Genomic DNA, 22,377 nt, shown 5'->3' with positions numbered 1-22,377 from the left:
TGACCCCGTGTTTTTTTGTTATAATTCTGAATGGTGGCAGGGCAGCACGAGGCACAGGAGGTGCCGTGGATGTGGACGTCACCTGCACCTATGTCTTTGCTGGCCCTGCCACCGATGTGGATGGGGTCGCCATCACGGGGTCCCATTAAGGGCTACACCCACCCCAAAGTCACAGGCCTTAATTTTCTTAAGTTGGCCTTGTTTAAGTGTATGAGCAGAGGAGCTCTCAATGAGGCACACCTTTCCCCTAGTTGACAATTGGGGACGGTCCTTGCTCCTTCTGCTCAGTTGTCTTAATTAGTTTTTCAATTAGGAGGAAAGGGGCTCTCAGAGAGAGAGGGGAGAGGCAAAGAGAGTGAAAAAGTGTGAGGGTGTGCGAAAGAGGGAAGCTGTGAGGGCAGGTCTCCCCTCACAGCGATGGGTGGGTGTTTCTTGGGGTGCACCACTCAGATGGCAAAAAACACAGTTTTTGTAGATGGTCTTCGGGTGGGGGGAGATGATGTCTTCACCTGGGGTAGCTAGAGCCACCCAGGCACACACTCCCAACGATGTTAAATAGGGTAATTAATCAGGCTTCAGCCAGGCAGCTCCAGCTATCCCCGGCCAGGCAATGGGGGAGGGGTGCTTCAGTGGTGTGTGGGGCCTAGTTATTTAGCAAGACCCCCACACACACTTCCACACACACACACACCCCCCGCGATGTTCCGGCCCTCGAAATGGTCTTCTTTCCTCCCCCCACCGATACAACAAAGTCTTTAGGGGAATGCACCAAAACACACCCACCTTTGGTTAATGAAGTTTCTCCCTCCTTCCACACTGGATAGTTGTTGTTCTTTTTCCCCATCTCTCCAACTCTCTGCAGCAGAATTTTCAGCTCTCCTCCTCTCGCTCTGGATGAATTGGAATTGTAGAAAGCCCCTTCCTACTCTTCCTGGGCTGTTTCACAGGTCTCACGAAGGCTTTCAGGCTGGAGCAACAGCAGGTAGCTCCTTCTCTCACTGCTCCTGGCTCCAAGTGAATTGGCCACGCCTCCAAAGCTCCACCATTGGTCCACAGATTCCCTGAAAGCAGCAGGCCAGGTGAAAACGGTCGTTAAGAAGGCATACGGGATGCTTGCCTTTATTAGCCAAGGCATAGAATATAAGAGCAGGGAGGTTATGCTTCAATTGTATAAAACTTTGGTTGTGCCACAGTTAGAGTACTGCGTGCAGTTCTGCTCACCTTATTACAGGAAGGACGTGATTGCACCCGACAAGGTGCAGAGGAGATTTATTAGGATGCTACCTGGAATGGAGAATATTAGTTATAAGGATAGATTGTTTCGGCTGGGTTTGTTCTCATTGGAACAGAGGAGGTCTACAAAATATTGAGGTGCCTGGATATAGTGGATAGTAAGGGACTATTTCCATTGGTGGAGGGGCTATTACGAGGGGGCATAATTTTAAGGTGCTTGATGGAGGTTTAGAAGGGATTTGACGGGGGGGTGGCTCTTTTTTACACAAAGAGTTGTGCGGATCTGGAACTCGCTGCCTGGAAGAGTGTTGGATGCAGCAACTCTCACCACTTTTAAGAGATGGTTGGATGTGCACTTAAATTGCCATAACCTGCAGGGTTACGGACCTAGAGCTAGTAATTGGGATTAGACGTTGACTTTTGTTGGTCGGCGCAGGTATAATGGTAAGTATTGCAGGTACTAGAATACGGCCAGGGTAATCTCCTGGACTAGTTTCGATCGCCTGGAAATGGTCAGAGAGAAATTTTCACAGATTTTTTCTCCCTAAATTGGCCTGGTTTTTTTTCGGTTTTTGCAACTCCTTGGAGATCACATGGCTCCAGTTTGGGTGGAGTGTCGTTGTTTTTACTTTAAGGGGTGTTGCAGTGGTGTGGGGCGGACTGTTTGGGCTGTGTCTTCTTTGCCTTTCCGTTATTGTTGATGGGTTTTTAATGCTCTTTGTCGGCCGGCGCAGCCACGATTGGCTGAAATGGCCTGCTTCTGCGCTGTAAATTTCTATGTTTCTATGTTTCTAAAGCTTTAGGTCACATTCCCAGAGCGATCTGATCACAGGTTTATCGCTAGAACACTAACACCCTGAGATTACCCTATCATTTTACCAGAATCCTAAAGCCAATGCTTGCCCTTGAGACCTCACTGTACATATAAAAACATATAGGTTACAAAACGGAAATAATTAATTGCACCCAACCAGGCAATGTCGTGGTTTATACTCCTCACGAGCAAATAGTTCCAATTATCTTGACCTGCCCTGTTCCAAAATCTTCTGAGAATTTTAAGTTTATTAGCAGAAGAATCCGAAACGACATGAGGAAATTATTTTACACAGCGAGTTGCTGTGAGCTGGAATGCAATGCATGAAAGGGTGGTGGTTGTAGATTCAATGATAACTTGCAAAATGGATTTGGAAACGGCGCTAACTATTGTTGTAAAATTCGGCCCTCGGGAGTTTATAAGAGAAGGAAACATTATTCTCTCCCGCTACAAGTTGTATTGATCGCTTCAGTCATAGGTTATACCCTTTTAAATTGGCGATACATTTATTTCAGATGTATGTTGCGTGACAGTTTTTGGGGAAGTTTCGGAATTTCCCTCCCCGAGCGAGGTCTAACACACAGCGGGAGGACTATGGGACATTCGTAGTTGACTGCCCCGTTTACCCAACAGGTGATTCCACGAAAGTGATAGCGCGATACAGCTGGAAATAAACTTGGACAGCGAAGTATGTCATAATTTATGTCGGAATGAATGGCAAAGGACAGAAATGGAACAGTTCTTGCTGAGGGATTATGAGGAGTTCGGAGCTGAGATAACAAAACAGGACATCAAAGCTCATCACCTCAGTATTAATATGCGATCCACATGCTAATTGACATAGAGACAATAGACATGGAAGGTGAGCACATGGCTGGAGGAGTGTATGTGGGAGGGAGGCGTTACATATCATGGGAAACCGCCACCAATACTGTCTTCACATTTGAGAAAGTGGATATAACGTTCTACTGAAATTAATAATGAATCAATGATTGTAATTTACTGAATTTAACATAAGCAAGAAAGAATTATAAGAAAAATTTATGGAACTAAATCTGAGAAATCATAAGGACCTGAAAGTTTCCAAAGCAATCTCGATTCGGAAATGATCCCTTTGAATTGGAAAAATACAAATGTAGCTCTACTATTTAAGAAAGTTGCGAGAGAGAAGCCAGGATATTATAGACCTTTTCGGCTATCTTCTGTTGAAGGGAAGTTACTTGGTGTGTAAATGGTAGCTCCTGCATAACTGACCTAATTGAATTTTAAGGCAGTAACTAAAGCGAAAAAGCATAGGGGTAGTATATCTTTGTAGCTTATATAGAATTACAAAAGGCATTCGAAAAGTTTCTACGGAAGTGACTGTGTGCTCAAATTAAAGTTCACAAAATTGAAGGTAAATTATTGGCTAAGAGTGAAACTATTCGTAAAATAATGAACGAACGGAATTATATGCGTTAGACCCAAGGAAAAAAGTTCTCTTTCCTAAGGGAAATTTTCATTATTGGTAAAAGATGAGGCAATGATTATATTCCCCTTATGCAGAGTTATAATTTAACTTTTTAAGTTTACGTAATACAAAATTGTGTGGACTGACACGTACATGCAGTGGGAAAGTGCCAGTTTGTAACTAGTCTATGCAATGGAACATGATACTGAGTTCAGAACTGGGACACGTTTCAAACGCTAACCAAGCATCAGTAGCTGTGGTTGTAGGTATTACCTTAAATTCTATGTTGAAATATTATTGCATATGTTATGTCTTTAATAAATCAAGGAAACCTTACTCCATTGATCAAGAACCTGATTGAAAACCTTTCGCTAACAACAGCTTCAGTATTGTAATTGTGAATGAGCTTCTTTTATTAACGTTGATGAAGTGCCTCTGTTTTCTGTCACTCGACAAATTCACACATTTCAAATGTTTCCAAAAGCCAAACACCACTTAGGTGCAGGTCGCCGTGGAGGCAGGCTCAGCACAAGTGTAGGGGATCACAACTACTGGAGTAGCACTGTCATCTCTAGTATAAATGTAGATGACCATTAGTACCAGAGGAGCACTGTTACCTCGAGTATAAGTGTCGGGTCCACTAGTACTGGAGTAGCTCCGTCCCCTCTAGTATAAGTGTAGATCACCACAAACACCGAGTAGCTCTGTCACCTCTAGTATAAGTGTAGATGACCACTAGTACCGAGTAGCTCTGTCACCTCTAATATAAGTGTAGGGGATCATTAGTACCGGAGTAGCACTTGCACATCTAGTATAAGTGTAGGGGAGCACAATACAGGAGGAGCAAAGTTTCCAAGAATATATATTTTGGATTACCACTAGTACAGAAGGAAGATGATAACCTCATGTATAATTGTAGATTAGCGCAACTACCAGTATAGCACTGCCATTACCATTGGAAAAATGTGAGTACCACTAATACTGGAGGAGCACGGGCACCTCTCGTGTATGTGCAGGAGCAGGGTCACACTTGGTGCAAATTTAGGGAACAACTAGTTCCGTGCGCCCCCATTCACCACCAGTTTAAGTACTGGGCTACCACTAGTGATGGAGGATGATAGTCAACTCTCGTGTAAATGTAGTTTGCCACTAGCAGCGATGGAGCCCTTTCCCCTATAGTTTATGTGTATTGCTTCCCCTAGTACAGCGGCAAGACGATCAACTCGCGTTTAAGTGTAGGTTTCCCATCAGTGCAGGTGGATCACTGTACTATAACAACAAGAGGAGCACCGTTATGTTTAATGCTGCAGGGCTGGCGTCATCACCAATATTGCAATATTTTGTGCACCGCCTCTTCTGGAGGAGTTGCAACACTAGGACTGAGCCAAGAGCAGAGTTTTGATGTGTATTGTTAGGGGTGCTGTCTTCACTACTCCTGTGCAAATACGGTCAGTCGCAGTGCAGGGAGGTTAACGTTTCAACTTGTAAAGAATGCTTTTTGAACATTTCCAAAAACAATTTCTAACATGTCTCTTAATCTGACATATCTGAAAAACATCCAACATACCGTCTATTTGTTAAATGTCTGGAACTAATGACAATGATAATTTCATCTAATTGACTCCCTGGATGATTGACGCGTGAATAAAAATCGGTTCCCTTCCATTGCCTCAACCGTTAGCCAGACAGTGTCTTTCAGCTCCGAAAGAAACTATCCATTCACACGGAAAATGGGGCGACCAGCTATTCTCCAGATCGCAGATATTTTCTACCCGATTCTCGCAGCCGTGGGTATTCCCGGTGAGCCATTGTAACATGTGTGTTGTTACTCGGTTGTTAACTATATCCCTGTTGGCTAATGTAACTTGTTTTCTAGATGGAAGCATTACACCATTGGAAGTGACAGGAAACAACTCGCGAACTGACATAGAAACATAGAAACATAGAAAATACATGCAGGAACAGACCATTCGGCCCTTCGAGCCGGCGCCACCATTCAATATGATCATGACTGATCATGCAAATTCAGTACCCCACTCCTGCCTTCTCTCCATACCTCCTGATCCTTGTAGCCGTAAGGGCCACATCTAACTCCCTTTTGAATATATCCTCCGAGTTCGACTCAACAACTTTATGTTGCAGAGAATAGGTTCACAATTCTCTGGGTGAAAACGCTTCTCCTCATCTTGGTCCTATATGGCTTACCCCATAGCCTTAGACTGTGACCTCTGGTTCTGGACTTCCCCAACATCGGGAACATTCTTCCTGCATCTAACCTGTCCAATCCCGTCACAATTGTATATGCATCTATGAGATCCCCTCTTATTCTTCTAAAATAAAATTAATATAAGCCTAGTCGATCCAGTCTTTCTTCATATGTCAGTCCTGCCATCCCAGGAATCAGTCTGGTGAAGCTTCGCTGCACTCCCTCAATAGCAAGAATGTCCTTCCTCAGATTAGGACACCAACACTGCACACAATACTCAAGATGTGGTGACACTTTCTGCGTTCCCATTAAGCCAATAACATTTATTAATTACTGTGTTCTCTGAAGCTTCAACAGAAGCTTATCCGGACCATCTTGTCATCCCGGGCAGAGTGAGCGCAGCAGCAGCTCATTAAAATGTGTGGGTCGTTTGCCCAGATAATGGCTTCAAACTAAATTTATCCTCACACTGCTCCGTGTTGATAATCACACTGAATAGAGTGAAATGATCTCAACAGGTATCTTCATATATATTTCAATCAGACACTTTAACATTATTTCTCTCCTCCCTATTTCTTACAGTGAACTTGGTGACAATTGTGATTCTCTCCCGAGGAAACTGCGGACTTTCCAAATGTATGTTTACATGGTGGCCATGGCAACAGCAGAACTACTGGTCCTTCTCATCAATGTAATAGTGTATCATATTTCCACTTATCGCTTTCCACTTTTCCTCCAGTTCCACACTCCCGTGTGTAAGTTCATTCTATATATGACTACTGTCACACTCGAATTGTCTGTTTGGTTCACCGTCTCCTTCACATTTGACCAATTTGTGGTTATCTGCTGCCAGAAAGTTTAATATAAAGTATTGCACCGAGAGAACTGTGGCCACGGTTATAACAACTTTCACAGTCCTAATCTTTTTTTATAGAATATCCCTGTTTTGTTTGCATTTGCACCTGAACAAATAATTAACAATGTGCAGTTGGGTTGCTGGACAACTGTTGCTTGTATTGCATCACCTGCAGGTGCAGCATATGTCTGGTTTCACAGCGCCTGGGGCGTCTGGCTTCCGTTTACTATAATTGCCTTGTTAAATTGTTTGACAGTCAGATGTATTTGAGAGGCCCATAGATCGTGCAAGGATCTCCGAGGCCACAGGAGTGGGAACCAGAGCGATTCAGAGATGGAGAACCGAAGGTAATCTATAATTTTACTTTTCTATTTCGGCCAGTTTTATATTTTTGTGGCTGACAACTTCCATGAGTTTGATAACTACCAGACTGGCAAGCATCAATTTTTTAACGAGGTGGCCGCACAGATCCTGGATATAGCCACTGAAATAGTAACAATGTTAACATCCTTCAGTTCCTTTCAAAACCCATGTATGTATGCACCGACCCAGAGGAAATTCAGAGAAGAGCTGAAGACTGTGGTGAAATCTCCCTGGACACTCATACTCAGATTATTTAGAAAACGAGAATAAAACGATTCGATTTTTAAAAAGCTTCTTCGTCACTAAAGCTCGAATTCACCGCCGTTTCCACCCTAACATACATTTTTTCTGTTGAATAGAAAAATTTATAAGATTTTGTGTGAGCATTTCATCCATTTGCTTGTGTTTGATTTATGCATTGCTTTAGTTTTTCGCGCAGTAAATATAATCTGTCCCTGCAAATTTAACACTGTTCACGTTCAGAGATCATGGATAGCAATGATGAGCTGTAGCAGTTGATTCTGACATGGAGACAACACAGAAATATACCTTACACTGCAGGTACAGGGATTGGGCGGCCCACTTTAAAATCATCAATAAAGCTTCATTCTGTGCCAAAACAATCAAACATCTTGTGATCGTCGATATTGGTAACTTTCCTGTAAGTTTGGTGTGAATGACACAGGCGTGGGTCTCTCTATTGGACACCATTCCTCATTGTCACGTGATCAGTGATGAGTGAAGGAAATAGTCGAAACTCGTTTCATCAATGTGGCCTTTCACCTCTTGTGACCCTGATACTGACTGAAAATATTGATTGTGCACCGACTTGTGTCTTTCATTCAGCACACATATGGCGTCTGCTTTTCTATTGTGATGTCGATAAAGGTATGATGAGTAATATTATTGATATTCTGTCTCAATGACCCTCCTCAAATGTAGTAAAGGAACATAAATATAATGATTTTTATAATTTTTTAAATTATTACAATTGATGCAAGTAATCTGTCAAAAACGCTGCCAGAAATTCAACTAAAATCAAACCGATGTCTAATATTCTGTTGTTTCCTGAACATTTGCAGCCGGTGAGAAGAATATTTGGCAATTGTCGAATCATGATGTGGTTGCACATTCTTCCAAAAAAGAATGAACTAATCGCAGCCACATTAGCTTAGCTACACATTGTCCATCGGTGAACTCGCCTGATTGTGTGAGAAATACCAAGGAATGCGAGAAGACTGGCAATGGGAAGGAGCTGAGAGTTTGGATGGACACCGAGCAATAGTGATCCAAATACTCAATTCATAGAAACGATGTTTTCAGGAGGATAAATATATGATAAAATAAACATAACTTCCGTTTTATAAACATGGGCATAGATCATAATAATAAGCAAGACAAGATGGATCTTTACACAATACTGTCGACGCCACCGTTTTAACAACAGATACAGCTTCTGCCCCTCATTGTGGACAATCCATTAAATTCACTGAGAGCGGGCAGTGTCGATTCACCAGGATGGTGTCATGGATCAGATCTATGCTGGTGATTCCGAATATTTGCAATACAGCAACGAATATTAAGAGGCGATTTAATAGGAAATAAAATAATTCTGAACAGTTTTCGCATGAGGGAATTATTCCATATAGTTAGGGAATCAGTGATAAAGGGAGGTCGACAAAGTGGACAAAAGCGAATGAGCAGAATGTTAGCAGAAATTTCTTTATGCAAAGGGTTGCTGATGCGTGGGATATCTTGCCTCAGAAAATAGTTAATGGAAAATTAGATGAGTATTTGAAGCAGAGGAAGATAAATGACTGTGGAGAGAGAGAGAAGGACAGTGTAGACAGAAACATAGAAACATAGAAACATAGAAAATGGGTGCAGGAGCAGGCCATTCAGCCCGTCTAGTCTGCACCGCCATTCAATGAGTTCATGGCTGAATATGAAACTTCAGTACCCCCTTCCTGCTTTCTCGCCATAACCCTTGAACCCCCGAGTAGTAAGGACTTCATCTAACTCCCTTTTGAATATATTTAGTGAATTGGCCTCAACTACTTTCTGTGGTAGAGAATTCCACAGGTTCACCACTCTCTGGATGAAGAAGTTTCTCCTCATCTCGGTCCTAAATGGCTTACCCCTTATTCTCAGACTGTGACCCCTGGTTCTGGACTTCCCCAACATTGGGAACATTCTTTCTGCATCTAACCTGTCTAAACCCGTCAGAATTTTAAACGTTTCTATGAGGTCCCCTCTCAATCTTCTGAACTCCAGTGAATACAAGCCCAGTTGATCCAGTCTTTCTTGATAGGTCAGTCCCACCATCCCGGGAATCAGTCTGGTGAATCTTCGCTGCACTCCCTCACTAGCAAGAATGTCCTTCCTCAAGTAAGGAGACCAAAACTGTACACAATACTCCAGGTGTGGCCTCACCAAGGCCCTGTAGGACTGTAGCAACACCTCCCTGCCCCTGTACTCAAATCCCCTCGCTATGAAGGCCAACATGCCATTTGTTTTCTGAACAGCCTGCTGTACCTGCATGCCAACCTTCAATGACTGATGTACCATGACACCCAGGTCTCGTTGCACCTTCCCTTTTCCTAATCTGTCACCATTCAGATAATAGTCTGTCTCTCTGTTTTTACCACCAAAGTGGATAACCTCACAATTATCCACATTATACTTCATCTGCCATGCATTTGCCCACTCACCGAACCTATCCAAGTCACTCAGCAGCCTCATAGCATCCTCCTCGCAGCTCACACTGCCACCCAACTTAGTCTCATCCGCAAATTTGGAGATACTACATTTAATCCCCTCGTCTAAATCATTGATGTACAATGTAAACAGCTGGGGCCCCAGCACAGAACCTTGCGGTACTCCACTAGTCACTGCGCCATTCTGAAAAGTACCCATTTACTCCTACTCTTTGCTTCCTGTCTGACAACCAGTTCTCAATCCATGTCAGCACACTACACCCAATCCCATGTGCTTTAACTTTGCACATTGATCTCTTGTGTGGGACCTTGTCGAAAGCCTTGTGAAAGTCCAAATATACAACATCAACTGGTTCTCCTTTGTCTACTTTACTGGAAACATCCTCAAAAAATTCCAGAATTTTGTCAAGCATGATTTCCCTTTCACAGATCCATGCTGACTCGGACCTATCATGTCACCATTTTCCAAATGCGCTGCTATGACATCCTTAATAATTTATTCCATCATTTTACCCACTATTGAGGTCAGGCTGACCGGTCTATAATTCCCTATTTTCTCTCTCCCTCCTTTTTTAAAAAGTGGGGTTACATTGGCTACCCTCCACTCGATAGGAACTGATCCAGAGTCAATGGAATGTTGGAAAATGACTGTCAATGCATCCGCTATTTCCAAGGTCACCTCCTTAAGTACTCTGGGATGCAGTCCATCAGGCCCTGGGGATTTATCGGCCTTCAATCCCATCAATTTCCCCAACACAATTTCCCGACTAATAAAGATTTCCCTCTGTTCCTCCTCCTTACTAGGCACTCTGACCCCTTTTATATCCGGAAGGTTGTTTGTGTCCTCCTTAGTGAATACTGAACCAAAGTAATTGTTCAATTGGTCTGCCATTTCTTTGTTCCCCGTTATGACTTCCCCTGATTCTGACTGCAGGGGACCTACCTTTTTCTCTTTACATACCTATAGAAACTTTTGCAATCCGCCTTAATGTTCCCTGCAAGCTTCTTCTCGTACTCCATTTTCCCCGCCCTAATCAAACCCTTTGTCCTCCTCTGCTGAGTTCTAAATTTCTCCCAGTCCCCGGGTTCGCTGCTATTTCTGGCCAATTTGTATGCCACTTCCTTGGCTTTAATACTGTCCCTGATTTCCCTTGATAGCCACGGTTGAGCCACATTTCCTTTTTTATTTTTACGCCAGACAGGAATGTACAATTGTTCTAATTCATCCATGCGGTCTCTAAATGTCTGCCATTGCCCATCGACAGTCAACCCCTTAAGTATCATTCGCCAATCTATCCTAGCCAATTCACACCTCATACCTTCAAAGTTACCCTTCTTTAAGTTCTGGACCATGGTCTCTGAATTAACTGTTTAATTCTCCATCCTAATGCAGAGTTCCACCATATTATGGTCACTCTTCCCCAAGGGGCCTCGCACAATGAGATTGCTAATTAATCCTCTCTCATTACACAACACCCAGTCTAAGATGGCCTCCCCCCTAGTAGGTTCCTCGACATATTGGTCTAGAAAACCATCCCTTATGCACTCTAGGAAATCCTCCTCCACCGTATTGCTTCCAGTTTGGCTAGCCCAATCTATGTGCATATTAAAGTCACCCATTATAACTGCTACACCTTTATTGCATGCACCCCTAATATCCTGTTTGATGCCCTCGCCAACATCACTACTACTGTTTGGAGGTCTGTACACAACTCCCACTAACGTGTTTTGCCCTTTGGTGTTCTGCAGCTCTACTCATATAGATTGCACATCATCCAAGCTGATGTCTTTCCTAACTATTGCATTAATCTCCTCTTTAACCAGCAATGCTACCCCACCTCCTGTTCCTTTTATTCTATCCTTCCTGAATGTTGAATACCCCTGGATGTTGAGTTCCCAGCCCTGATCATCCTGGAGCCACGTCTCCGTAATCCCAATCACATCATATTTGTTAACGTCTATTTGCACAGTTAATTCATCCACCTTATTGCGGATACTCCTTGCATTAAGGCACAACGCCTTCAGGCTTGTTTTTTTTAACACCCTTTGTCCTTTTAGAATTTTGCTGTACAGTGGCCCTTTTTTTTCTTTGCCTTAGGCTTTTCTGCCCTCCACTTTTCCTCATCTCCTTTCTGTCTTTTGCTTTTGCCTCCTTTTTGTCTCCCCTGTCTCCCTGCATTGGTTCCCATCCCCCTGCCATATTAGTTTAACTCCTCCCCAACAGCACTAGCAAACACTCCCCCTAGGACATTGGTTCCGGTCCTGCCCAGGTGCAGACCGTCCGGTTTGTACTGGTCCCACCTCCCCCAGAACCGGTTCCAATGCCCCAGTAATTTGAATCCCTCCCTGCTGCCCCACTGCTCAAGCCACGTATTCATCTGCGCTATCCTGCGATTCCTACTCTGACTAGAACGTGGCACTGGTAGCAATCTCGCTATGATTGATAGTTTATGATCGCTGTATCAAAGGACTCAATACAGAGTGTCCACTGACCTACTCCCGCCCAGTTTCTATGGAGAGAGAGAGAGAGAGAGAGGAGGACAGTTTGGATAGTTTCTGATCGCTGTGTCAGTACAGATCGAATGGGTCAATTGACCTACTCCCCCCACCAGTATCTATGGTTTTACAATGTTTTCTACGTTGGTATAATTTTCATTTCTATTTGTTTCTAAGATAACCTCAAACCCATTGAGATTCTGTTTAACAAAACATTAAAGATAAATAGTTACCAAGGGAGATCCCAATAGTTCAATAGTCACACGTCCCTTACAGGTTCCCATTTGTCGATAACCTACTTTCATATTGTAACTAGCTGTCTGTGCACTGCCATATATCTCAGCCCATCCCATAATTCCACACCGTTAGAACATGAGGAGCTTTGTTTGCTATGTCGTTATAATCCGACTACATTTCCCCCATGCTACAGGTGATGTGTTTTAGAATCTCCAACAGGTTAGTTAAATATGATAATTATTGCCTCAAACATTTGGGTACTGTTAAGGGGGATGACTCATCAGGGGAGGGCAGAAGCAGCCAAGTTCATGGTACCATTGATGGCTCTGCTGCACAGGAGGGCAGGAAAAAGAGTGGGAGTGCTAGAGTGATCAGGGATTCGATTGTAAGGGGATGTGATAGATGTTTCTGCGGCCGCAATCGAGACTTCAGGATGGTATGTTGCCTCCCTAGTGCAAGGGTCAATGATTTCTCGGAACGGGTGCAGGGCATTCTGAAAATGGAGGGTGAACAGTCAGTTATCGTCGTGCATATAGGTACCAACGATATAGGTAAAAAACGGGATGAGTTCCTACGAGACGAATTTAGGGAGCTAGGATCTAATTTAAAAATTAGGATCTCAAAAGTAGTAATTTCAGGATTGTTACTGGTGCCACGTACCAGCAGAGTAGGAATCGCAGGATAGCTCAGAAGAATACGTGGATTAAGTAGTGGTGCAAGAGAGAGGGATTCAAATTCCTGGGACATTGGAACCGGTTCTGGGGGAGAGAGGACCATACAAACCGACGATCTGCACATGGGCAGGAACGGAACCAATGTCCTCGGGCTTGCTAGTGCTCTTGGGCAGGAGATAAACAAACATGGTAGGGGGATGGGAACCTATGCCGGGAGAAGGGGGGAAATAAAATCGAGGCAGAAGCAAACGATAGGAAGGAGAAGAGTAAAAGTGGAGGGCAGAGAAACCCAAGGCAAAAAACAAAAAGTGCGTGGAGAGGCATGAGTCCGGGGATCGGAGAGGCCTATAAAGGCCGCGAAAGCAGCAGTCGGGAGGTGCGTGGAGAGGCGAGCGTCCGGGGATCGGAGAGGCCTATAAAGGCCACGACAACAGCAGTCGGGAGGTACGTGGAGAGGCGAGAGTCCGGAGATCGGAGAGGCCTATAAAGGCCGTGAGAGCAGCAGTTGGGAGTTGCGTGGAGAGGCGAGAGTCCGGGGATCGGAGAGGCCAATAAAGGCCGCAAGAGCAGCAGTTAGGAAGTGCGTGGAGAGGCGAGATCGTGGATCGGAGAGGCCTATAAAGGCCACCTTGTGCAGCTACAGGGAGAAGGCAAAAAAGAAGTAGAATGAAATAGACAGGTGACGTCACAGCCAAGGGCGTAAGTGATTGGCTGGTAGTTGGTAAGTAGTTTTTCTTTTTTCTTTTCGATATCAGTGAGTAACTTTTAGCACTGTTGTTGACAATTTAAGTGTATTTAAGGCTTACATCATGGCAGGAGAGCTCCGACACGTGTTATGCTCCTCCTGTACTATATAGGGAATCAGGGCACCTCCGGTGTCCCTGACGATTACGTATGCGGGAAGTGTATCCACCTCCAGCTCCCGACAAACCGCGTTGTGGAACTGGAGCTGTGGGTGGATTCATTCTAGAGCATGTATGATGCTGAGAATGACGTGAATAGCACGTTTAGTGAGTTGGTCTTACCGCAGGTAAAGGGTACACAACCAGATAGGGAATGGAAGACCAACAGGAAGAACAGTGCAAGGAAGGCAGTTCAGGGCTCCCCTGCGGTCATCGCCCTGCAAAACAGATACACCGCTTTGAGTACTGTTGAGGGGAATGACTCATCGGGGGGGAGCAGCAGTAGCCAGGTTCGTGGCACCGTGGCTGGCTCTGCTGCACAGGAGGGCAGGAAAAAGAGTAGGAGAGCGATAATGATAGGGGATTCAATTGTAAGGGGAATAGATAGACGTTTCTGCGGCCGCAGCCGAGAATCCAGGATGGTATGTTGCCTCCCTGGTGCATAGGTCAAGGATGTCTCAGAGCGGATGCAGGACATTATGAAAAGGGAGGGTGAAAAGCCAGTTGTCATGGGTACATATAGGTAGGTAAAAAACGGGATGAGGTCCTACGAGGCGAATTTAGGCAGCTAGGAGTTAAATTAAAAAATAGGACCTCAAAAGTAGAAATCTTTTGTAGAAACCAGTGCCACGTGCTAGTCAGAGTAGGAGTCGCAGGATAGCTCAGATGAATATGTGGCTTGAGGAGTTGTGCAGAATTCAAATTCCTGGGACATTGGAACCAGTTCTGCGGGGTGGGGGGGGGGGGGTTGGGGGGGTAGGACCAGTACAAACCGGATGGTCTGCACCTGGGCAGGACTGGAACCAATATCCTAGGGGTAGAATGTGCTAGTGCTGTTGGGGAGGAGCTAAATTAATATGGCAGGGGGATGGGAACCTATGCGGGGAGACAGAGGGAAATAAAAAGGAGGCAGGAGCAAAATATAGAAAGGAGAATAGTAAAAGTGGAGGGCAGAGAAACCCAAGGCAAAAAACAAAAACGGCTACATTACAGCAACATTCTAAAGGGCAAAGTGTGTTCAAAAAACAAGCCTGAAGGCTCTGTGCCTCAATGCGAGGAGTATTTGGAATAAGGTGGATGAATTAACTGCGCAGATAGCAGTTAACGGATACGATGCGAATGGCATCACAGAGACATGGCTCCTGGGTGATCAAGGCTGGGAACACAACATCCAAGGGTATTCAGCATTTAGGAAGGATAGAAAAAAAGGAAAAGGAGCGGGTGAGGTTGCTGGTTAAATATGAAATCAATGCAATTGTCAGGAAGGACAATAGCCTGGAGGATGTGGAATTGGTATGGGTGGAGCTACGGAATTCCAAAGTGTAGAAAACGCTCGTGGGATTTGCGTTCAGACAACCAAACAGTAGTAGTGAGGTTGGGAACAGCATCAAACAAGAAATAAGGGATGTGTGCAATAAAGGTACAGCATAATCATGGGCGTCTTTAATCTACATATAGATTGGGCTAACCTAACTGGTAACAATGCGTTGGAGGAGGATTTCCTGGAGTGTATTAGAGATGGTTTTATCGACCAATATGTCGAGGAACCAACCAGGGAGCTGGTCTTCCTAGACTGGGTATTGTGTAATGAGAACGGACTAATTATCAATCTTGTTGTGCGAGGCCCCTTGGGGAAAAGTGACCATAATATGGTAGAATTGCTTATTAAGATGGAGAGTGACAAAGTTAATTCGGAAACTAGGTTCCTGAACTTAAGGAAAGGTAACTTCGCCGGTATGAGGCGTGAAATGACTAGAATAGACTGGCAAATGATACTAAAAGGGTTGACCGTGGATAGGCAATGGCAAACATTTAAAGTTCACATGGATGAACTTCAGCAAATGTACATCCCAGTCTGGAGTAAATATAAAACGGGGAAGGTGGCTCAACCATGGCTAACAAAGGAAATTGAGGATAGTGTTAAAGTCAAGGAAGAAGCATATAAATTGGCTAGAAAAAGCAACAAACCTGAGGACTGGGAGAAATTTATATTCAACAGAGGAGGAATAAGGGTTTAATTAAGAGGGGGAAAATAAAGTACGAGAGGAAGCTAGCAGGGAATATAAAAACTGACTGCAAAAGCTTCTATAAATATGTGAAGAGAAAAAGATTAGTAAAGACAAATGTAGGTCCCTTGCCGTCGGATTCAGGTGAAATTATAATGGGGAACAAAGAAATGCAAGACCAATTGAACCAATACTTCGGTTCTTTCTTCACGAAGGAAGATACAAATAACCTTCCGAAGTTACTAGGGGACAGTGGGTCTAGTGAGAAGGAGGAATTATAGGATATCCTTTTTAGGCGGGAAATTGTGTTAGGGAAATTGATGGGATTGAAGGCCGATAAATTCCCGGTGCCTGATAGTCTGCATCCCAGAGTGCTCAAGGAAGTGGCCCTAGAAATAGTGAATACATTGGTGATCATTTCCTAAGAGTCGATCGACTCTGGTTCAGTTCCCCTGGACTGGAGGGTAGCTAATGTAACCCCACTTTTTAAGAAAGAAGGGAGAGGGGAAACAGGTAATTATAGACCGGTTAGCTTGACATCAGTAGTGGGGAAAATGTTGGACTCTATCATCAAAGATGAAAAAGCAGTGCATTGAGAAAGGATCGGTCGATGTCACCATGGATTTATGAAAGGGAAATCATGCTTGACGAATCTTCTCGAATTTGTTGAGGATGTAACTAGCAGAGTGGACAAGGGAGAACCAGTGGATGTGGTGTATTTGGACTTGCAAATGGATTTTGAGAAGGTCCCGCACAAGAGTTTGTTGTGCAAAATCAAAGCACATGGTATTAGGCGTAATGTGCTGACATGGATAGAGAACTGGTTGGCAGACAGGAAGCAGAGAGTCTGATAAACGGGTCCTATTCAGAATGGCAGGCAGTGACTAGTGGAGTGCCGCAGGGCTCAGTGCTGGGACCCCAGCTCATTACAATATAGATTAACGAATTAGATGAAGGAATTGAGTGTAATATCTCCACGTTTGCAGATTACACTAAACTGGGTGGTGGTGTGAGCTGTGAGGAGGACATTAAGAGGCTGCAGGGTGACTTGGACAGGTTAGGTGAGTGGACAAATGCATGTCAGATGCAGTATAATGTTGGTAAATTTGAGGTTATCCATTTTGCGGGCAAAAACACAAAGGCAGAATATTATCTGAATGGCAGCAGATTTGGGAAAGGAGAGGTGCAACGAGACCTGGGTATCATGGTTGATCAGTCATTGAAATTCGGCATGCAGGTACAGCAGGCGGTGAAGAAGGCAAATGGTATGTTGGCCTTCATAGCTAAGATATTTGAGTATAGGAGCAGAGAGGTCTTACTGCAGTTGCACAGGGCCTCGGTGAGGCCTCATCTGGAATATTGTATTCAATTTTGATCTACAAATCTGTGTAAGGACGTTCTTGCTATTGAGGGAATGCAGTGAAGGTTCATCAGACTGATTCCAGGGATGGCTTGACTGACATATGAGGAGAGATTGGATCAACTGGGCTTTTATTCACTGAAGTTTAGAAGGAGGAGAGGGAATCTGATAGAAACGTATAAGATTCTGATCGGACTGGACAGGTTAGGTGTGGGAAGAATGTTCCCGATGTTGGGGAAGTCCAGAACCAGGGGACAAAGTCTTAGGATAAGGGGTAGGCCATTTATGACTGAGATCAGGAATAACTTCTTCACTCAGAGAGTTGTTAACCTGTGGAATTCCCTGCCACAGAGAGTTGTTGATGCCAGTTCATTAGATATATTCAAGAGGGAGTTAGATATGCCCCATGCAGCTGAAGAGATCAAGGGGTATGGAGAGTAAACAGGAAAGGCGTACTGAGGGAATGATCAGCCATGATTTGATTGAATGGCGTTGCAGGCTCGAACGGCCGAATGGCCTATTCCTGCACCTATTTTCTAAGTTTCTATGTTTCTAAACCAATACAATTCCCTTTTGCATTGCTGCTCTTCCAGGTGGTCAACGAGCAGATCTTTCCGGGCCTTACTTTAAATACTGGATTATTTCAGCCACTGTCGGATCCTCAGGAATCTTCCTTAATTGAGGAAACGTGCAACAGAATCAGTAACCCGTCACTCCTGTGGGTCCCCTTTCCTTTATTTCGCAGTGTCTGTGTCCCTGGATTCCAGATTCCCATTTTATGTGGTTGAACACTGTAACTACAATTAAAACGCCGCTCATACATACAATCATCAATGAATCACTTGTGTGCCCTCCGAATACTAACCACGTGGCCTTTGCTAGTCGTTACTGTCTACCTGCTACATTCGTTGGATAATTTAAATTTTTTTTATAAACCTTAATATTATTCCCGAGATAATGCCTATTGTTATCTTCCAAATGGACAAATACATTTTAAGTCCACACTCATTAATACTTTCTTACCGACTCTCCACGGCCAGAGTCTCACATACACAAAGCAGGGGAATTATCAGACAATTATGAAAGATCTTCCGCAGCTTTCATTCCATTGACATTAATCGCTGGAAGATCGCAGACAACACAATCTACATAGAATCACAGAATTAGAAAGCACAGCAGGAGACTCTGCGGCCTATCGTACCTTTCCTGGCTCTTTGAAACAGGAATCTAATTAGTCCAACTCTCCTACTCTTCCGACCATTATTTGAAATTAGTCAACAGTGGCTCTGTCGTGTAACTCTCGCCTCTGATTCAAAAGGTAGTGGGTTAATGTCCCGCTCCAGAGACCTGGACATCAAAGCTATGCTGACAATTCTATGCACTGTACCGTTGGATGTGCTGCCTTTCGAAATGGACGTAAAACGGAATGCAGTCCGCCTTCTCAAATGGATATAAAAGATCTCACAGCACTTTGTCGAGACCGAGCAGTGGAGTTCGCACAGTGTACTGATCAATATTCATCCCTCAAACAACATCACTAAAACAAATTTTCTGATCTTTATTACATTGCTATTTGTGAGCCCATGCAGTGCACAAATTGAGTGCCCTGTTTCCTATATTACAACGGTGTCTACACTTGAAATGTAATGCATTGGCTGTAAAGCACTTTCGGGCGACATCATGCCATGAAAGCAGCTGTATAAGTGCAAGTTATTGTTGTTTTCATTATCGAATCTGCTTCCATGATTCTTTCACGCAATGCGTTCTGGATCATAACAGTTCACTATGTAAACATAAATCTCCTCATCTCCTCTCTGGCACTTTGCGAATGACCATAAACATGTGTCCTCTGAGTAATGATCCTCTTGCCAGTGGAAAAAAAAACTCTCTTCTGATGTACTCAGAACTGCTCACCCTTGTTAGCCAATCTCCCCTGATCAATCTTTGCCATATGGAGAACTATCCCAGCTTCCAACCATGAGGACAATTTTCGGGCCATTCACCCCCAGGGAGCAAGGCCTGAATGAGGCCTCACATCCGGATCACTCCAGCCATATATGATCTCTTTGTTGCTTATGTTAGAAGACTTTTGCTTATTTGTTGTGTATATTCAATAATTTAAAGTTAAGCAAAAGAAATCAATATTTTAAGGAATTCTGCTTTGAAACAGATCTCTTACTGTTACAATGTTATCGATTCGCTGTTAACTCGCATCCTTGCCTTTCTTACCTCTAACTTTCTACCCTACGTAAACTAGAGTTGAGTTATTTGATTCTTTCTTTATTATTTTCATGAAACTTTCTGGCGTCAGACTGCCGTTGAATCTCTTTTTGCTCTATTAAATGAGAATGCATGGGTCTGACTTCGGCCAGAACCTGAACTATGCCTGTCCCGGCCAGAAAAATATATTTTCCCTGACTACTACGTGTTAAATTATAAGCCAGTAAAAATACATAAAATCTTGAAGTATCGACTCTTGGTCAGTCAGCATTTATTTCATTCTGCAAAAGAGGGTCATCAGTTAATTAATTGTGATTAAAACAGTTCTTCCTTTCTCATACTACATGGATGCAGGTAATTTAATTAAGGATTGGTGTCACCTGTTACTCCCTTGTCTAGGAATTGAACCCATGCATCAGAGGAGTCTGAGGGTAGTCTGATTGAGGTTTATAAAATGATGATAGAGTGGATAGGAATGAACTGTTTCCCTTGCCAGAGGGGTCAACAACAAGAGGCCATAGATTTAAAGTAATTGGGGGAAATTTGAGGAGCTATGAGGGGAAATGTCGTCACCCAGAAGGTAATGGGGGTCTGGAATTCACTGCCTGAAAGCCTGGTAGAGGCACAAAGCCTGAGCACATTTGAAACATACTTGGATGTGCACTTGAAGAGCCTTAACCTACAGGGCTATGGACCAAGAGCTGGAAGGTCGGATTAGATTGCAGAGCTCTTGGTCGGCTGGCGCGCACATAATGGGCCGAAATGGCCTCCTTCCATGCTGTGAACTGCTTATGATTCTATGATTCTATCATCTCCACTAATACCTCAGCTCTTCTGCGGCTGAGAGCCTCATCCATCCCTTTGCTGGCTCTAGACTTGACTATTCCAAAGCACTCCTGGCTGACGTGCCATGATCTACCCGACGTAGGTCATCCAAAACTCGGCTGCCCGTGTCCCAGCTCGCACCAATTCCTTTTCACCCTTCACCTCTGTGCTAGCTGACAAACGTTGGCTCCCAGTTAAGCAAAGTCTCGATTTCAAATTGTTCATCAATGTGTTTAAATCCCTCCGTGGACTCGCCCCTCCCTATTTCTGCAATCTCCTCCAAGCCCATAACCATCCCCCACCCATTCCTGAACTATCCGTATCATTCTAATTTTGCCCCCTTGACCATCCCTCATTATTATTGCTCAACCATTTCTGGCAATACCTTCAGCTGATTAGGCCCGCAGCTTTTGACTTCCATCGCTAAACCTCTCCGCCTCTCTACCTTTATTTCCTCTTTGATGTCGCTCCTCAAAACCTACCTTTTTATACAATCAAAGAAATATAGAACCTTAAAGTGCAGAAGGAGGCCATTTCAGCCCATCTTGTCCAGGTCGGCCGACCAAGAGCTATCCAGCCGAAGCCCACGTTCCTTCTCTTGGTCCGTAGCCATGTAAGTAATGTCACTTTAAGTGCACATCCAAGTATATTTTAAATGTGGTGAAGGTTTATGCCTCTACCACCCTTTCAGGCATTGAGTTCCAGTATAGCACCACACTCTGGTGAATAAATTACACCACAAATCTCCTCTAAACCTTTCCACACTTATTTGGTGTTGACCTCTAAGCCAAGGGAAACAGGTCCTACATATCCACTATATCCAGACCACTCATAATTTTAGATCTCAATCACTCAGCCTCCCCTATTCCAAAGAAAAGAGATCCAACTTCTCCAATCGTTCCTCATTTCAAAAATGATCTACTCCTGGCAACATTGTTGTAAATCTGCTCTGCACCATTTTCAGTGCAATCACATCTGTCCTATAATGTGGTGACCAGAACTGCTCACAATACTCCAGCTTTGGCCTAACCTGTGTTTTATACAATTGAAGCACAACTTCCTTGCTCTTGTATTTCATGCCTCGACTAATAAAGCCAAGTATTCTATATTGCTTCATTGCAGTGAGGTTACTTATCTACCAGGCCTGCTACTTTTAGGGATCAAAGGACCTGAACTCCAAGTTCCCTTTGTCACTCCACACCTTTCAGTGAAGTACTATTTAATGTGTATACCCATGCCTTGTTAGACGTCCCCAAATGCAGCACCTCACACTTATCCGGATTGAATTCCATTTGCCACTGTTCCGCCCACCTGGCCAGTAAATGGAAACTTCCAACATAAAGATTTATGACCTCTTTTATGCCCTCTGTTTCTCATATTGTAAATGTTACATCGCCTCAGTACCAGACATTGGTATCTGACTTGAGATATTTGGTAACCCTCAGCCACTATATCAGGTGGATTTGGCCCCACGCGTCGAACTCCGTTTCATCTCCCCTGTGTCAGCAAGTGATTCTTGTTCCACTCAACTTCGATTCCATAGAATTTAGCGAACATAAAAGATATCCAAAAGTCATGGAAAGGCATATAAATGTAAATTGTTCGTTGGGGAGGAGTGGGTCCAATTAAGCATCAAAAAGGAGACATACCTGTGGAGGCAGATATAATTGCTGAGGTAATAAATGAATATTTGCTTCTGTCTTTAGCAAGAAAGATGCATCCGACGTCACAGTGATAGACGAGGTAGTTGAGATACTGGATGGGATAATAATTGATAAAACAGGGTTAATTTAAGATTGGCTGTACTTAAAAGTGGACAAGTCACCAGAAGCAGATGGGATGCATCTCCAGATTGTGAGGGAAGAAAATGTGGAATTTGCAGAGATACTGGCCATGATCTTCCAATCCTCCTTAGAGGTTGGGTGGAGCCAGAGGACTGGAGAAATTGTTCAGAAAATGGTGTAAGAATCGTCCGAGCAACTGCTAGATCCCGTCTGTTTAAGCTTGGTGTTGGGGAA

The sequence above is a fragment of the Pristiophorus japonicus genome, chromosome 9 (genome assembly GCF_044704955.1).
Source record: "Pristiophorus japonicus isolate sPriJap1 chromosome 9, sPriJap1.hap1, whole genome shotgun sequence".
In the NCBI taxonomy this organism is placed as follows: domain Eukaryota; kingdom Metazoa; phylum Chordata; class Chondrichthyes; family Pristiophoridae; genus Pristiophorus; species Pristiophorus japonicus.
Note: the sequence above shows the minus strand (reverse complement) of the source record.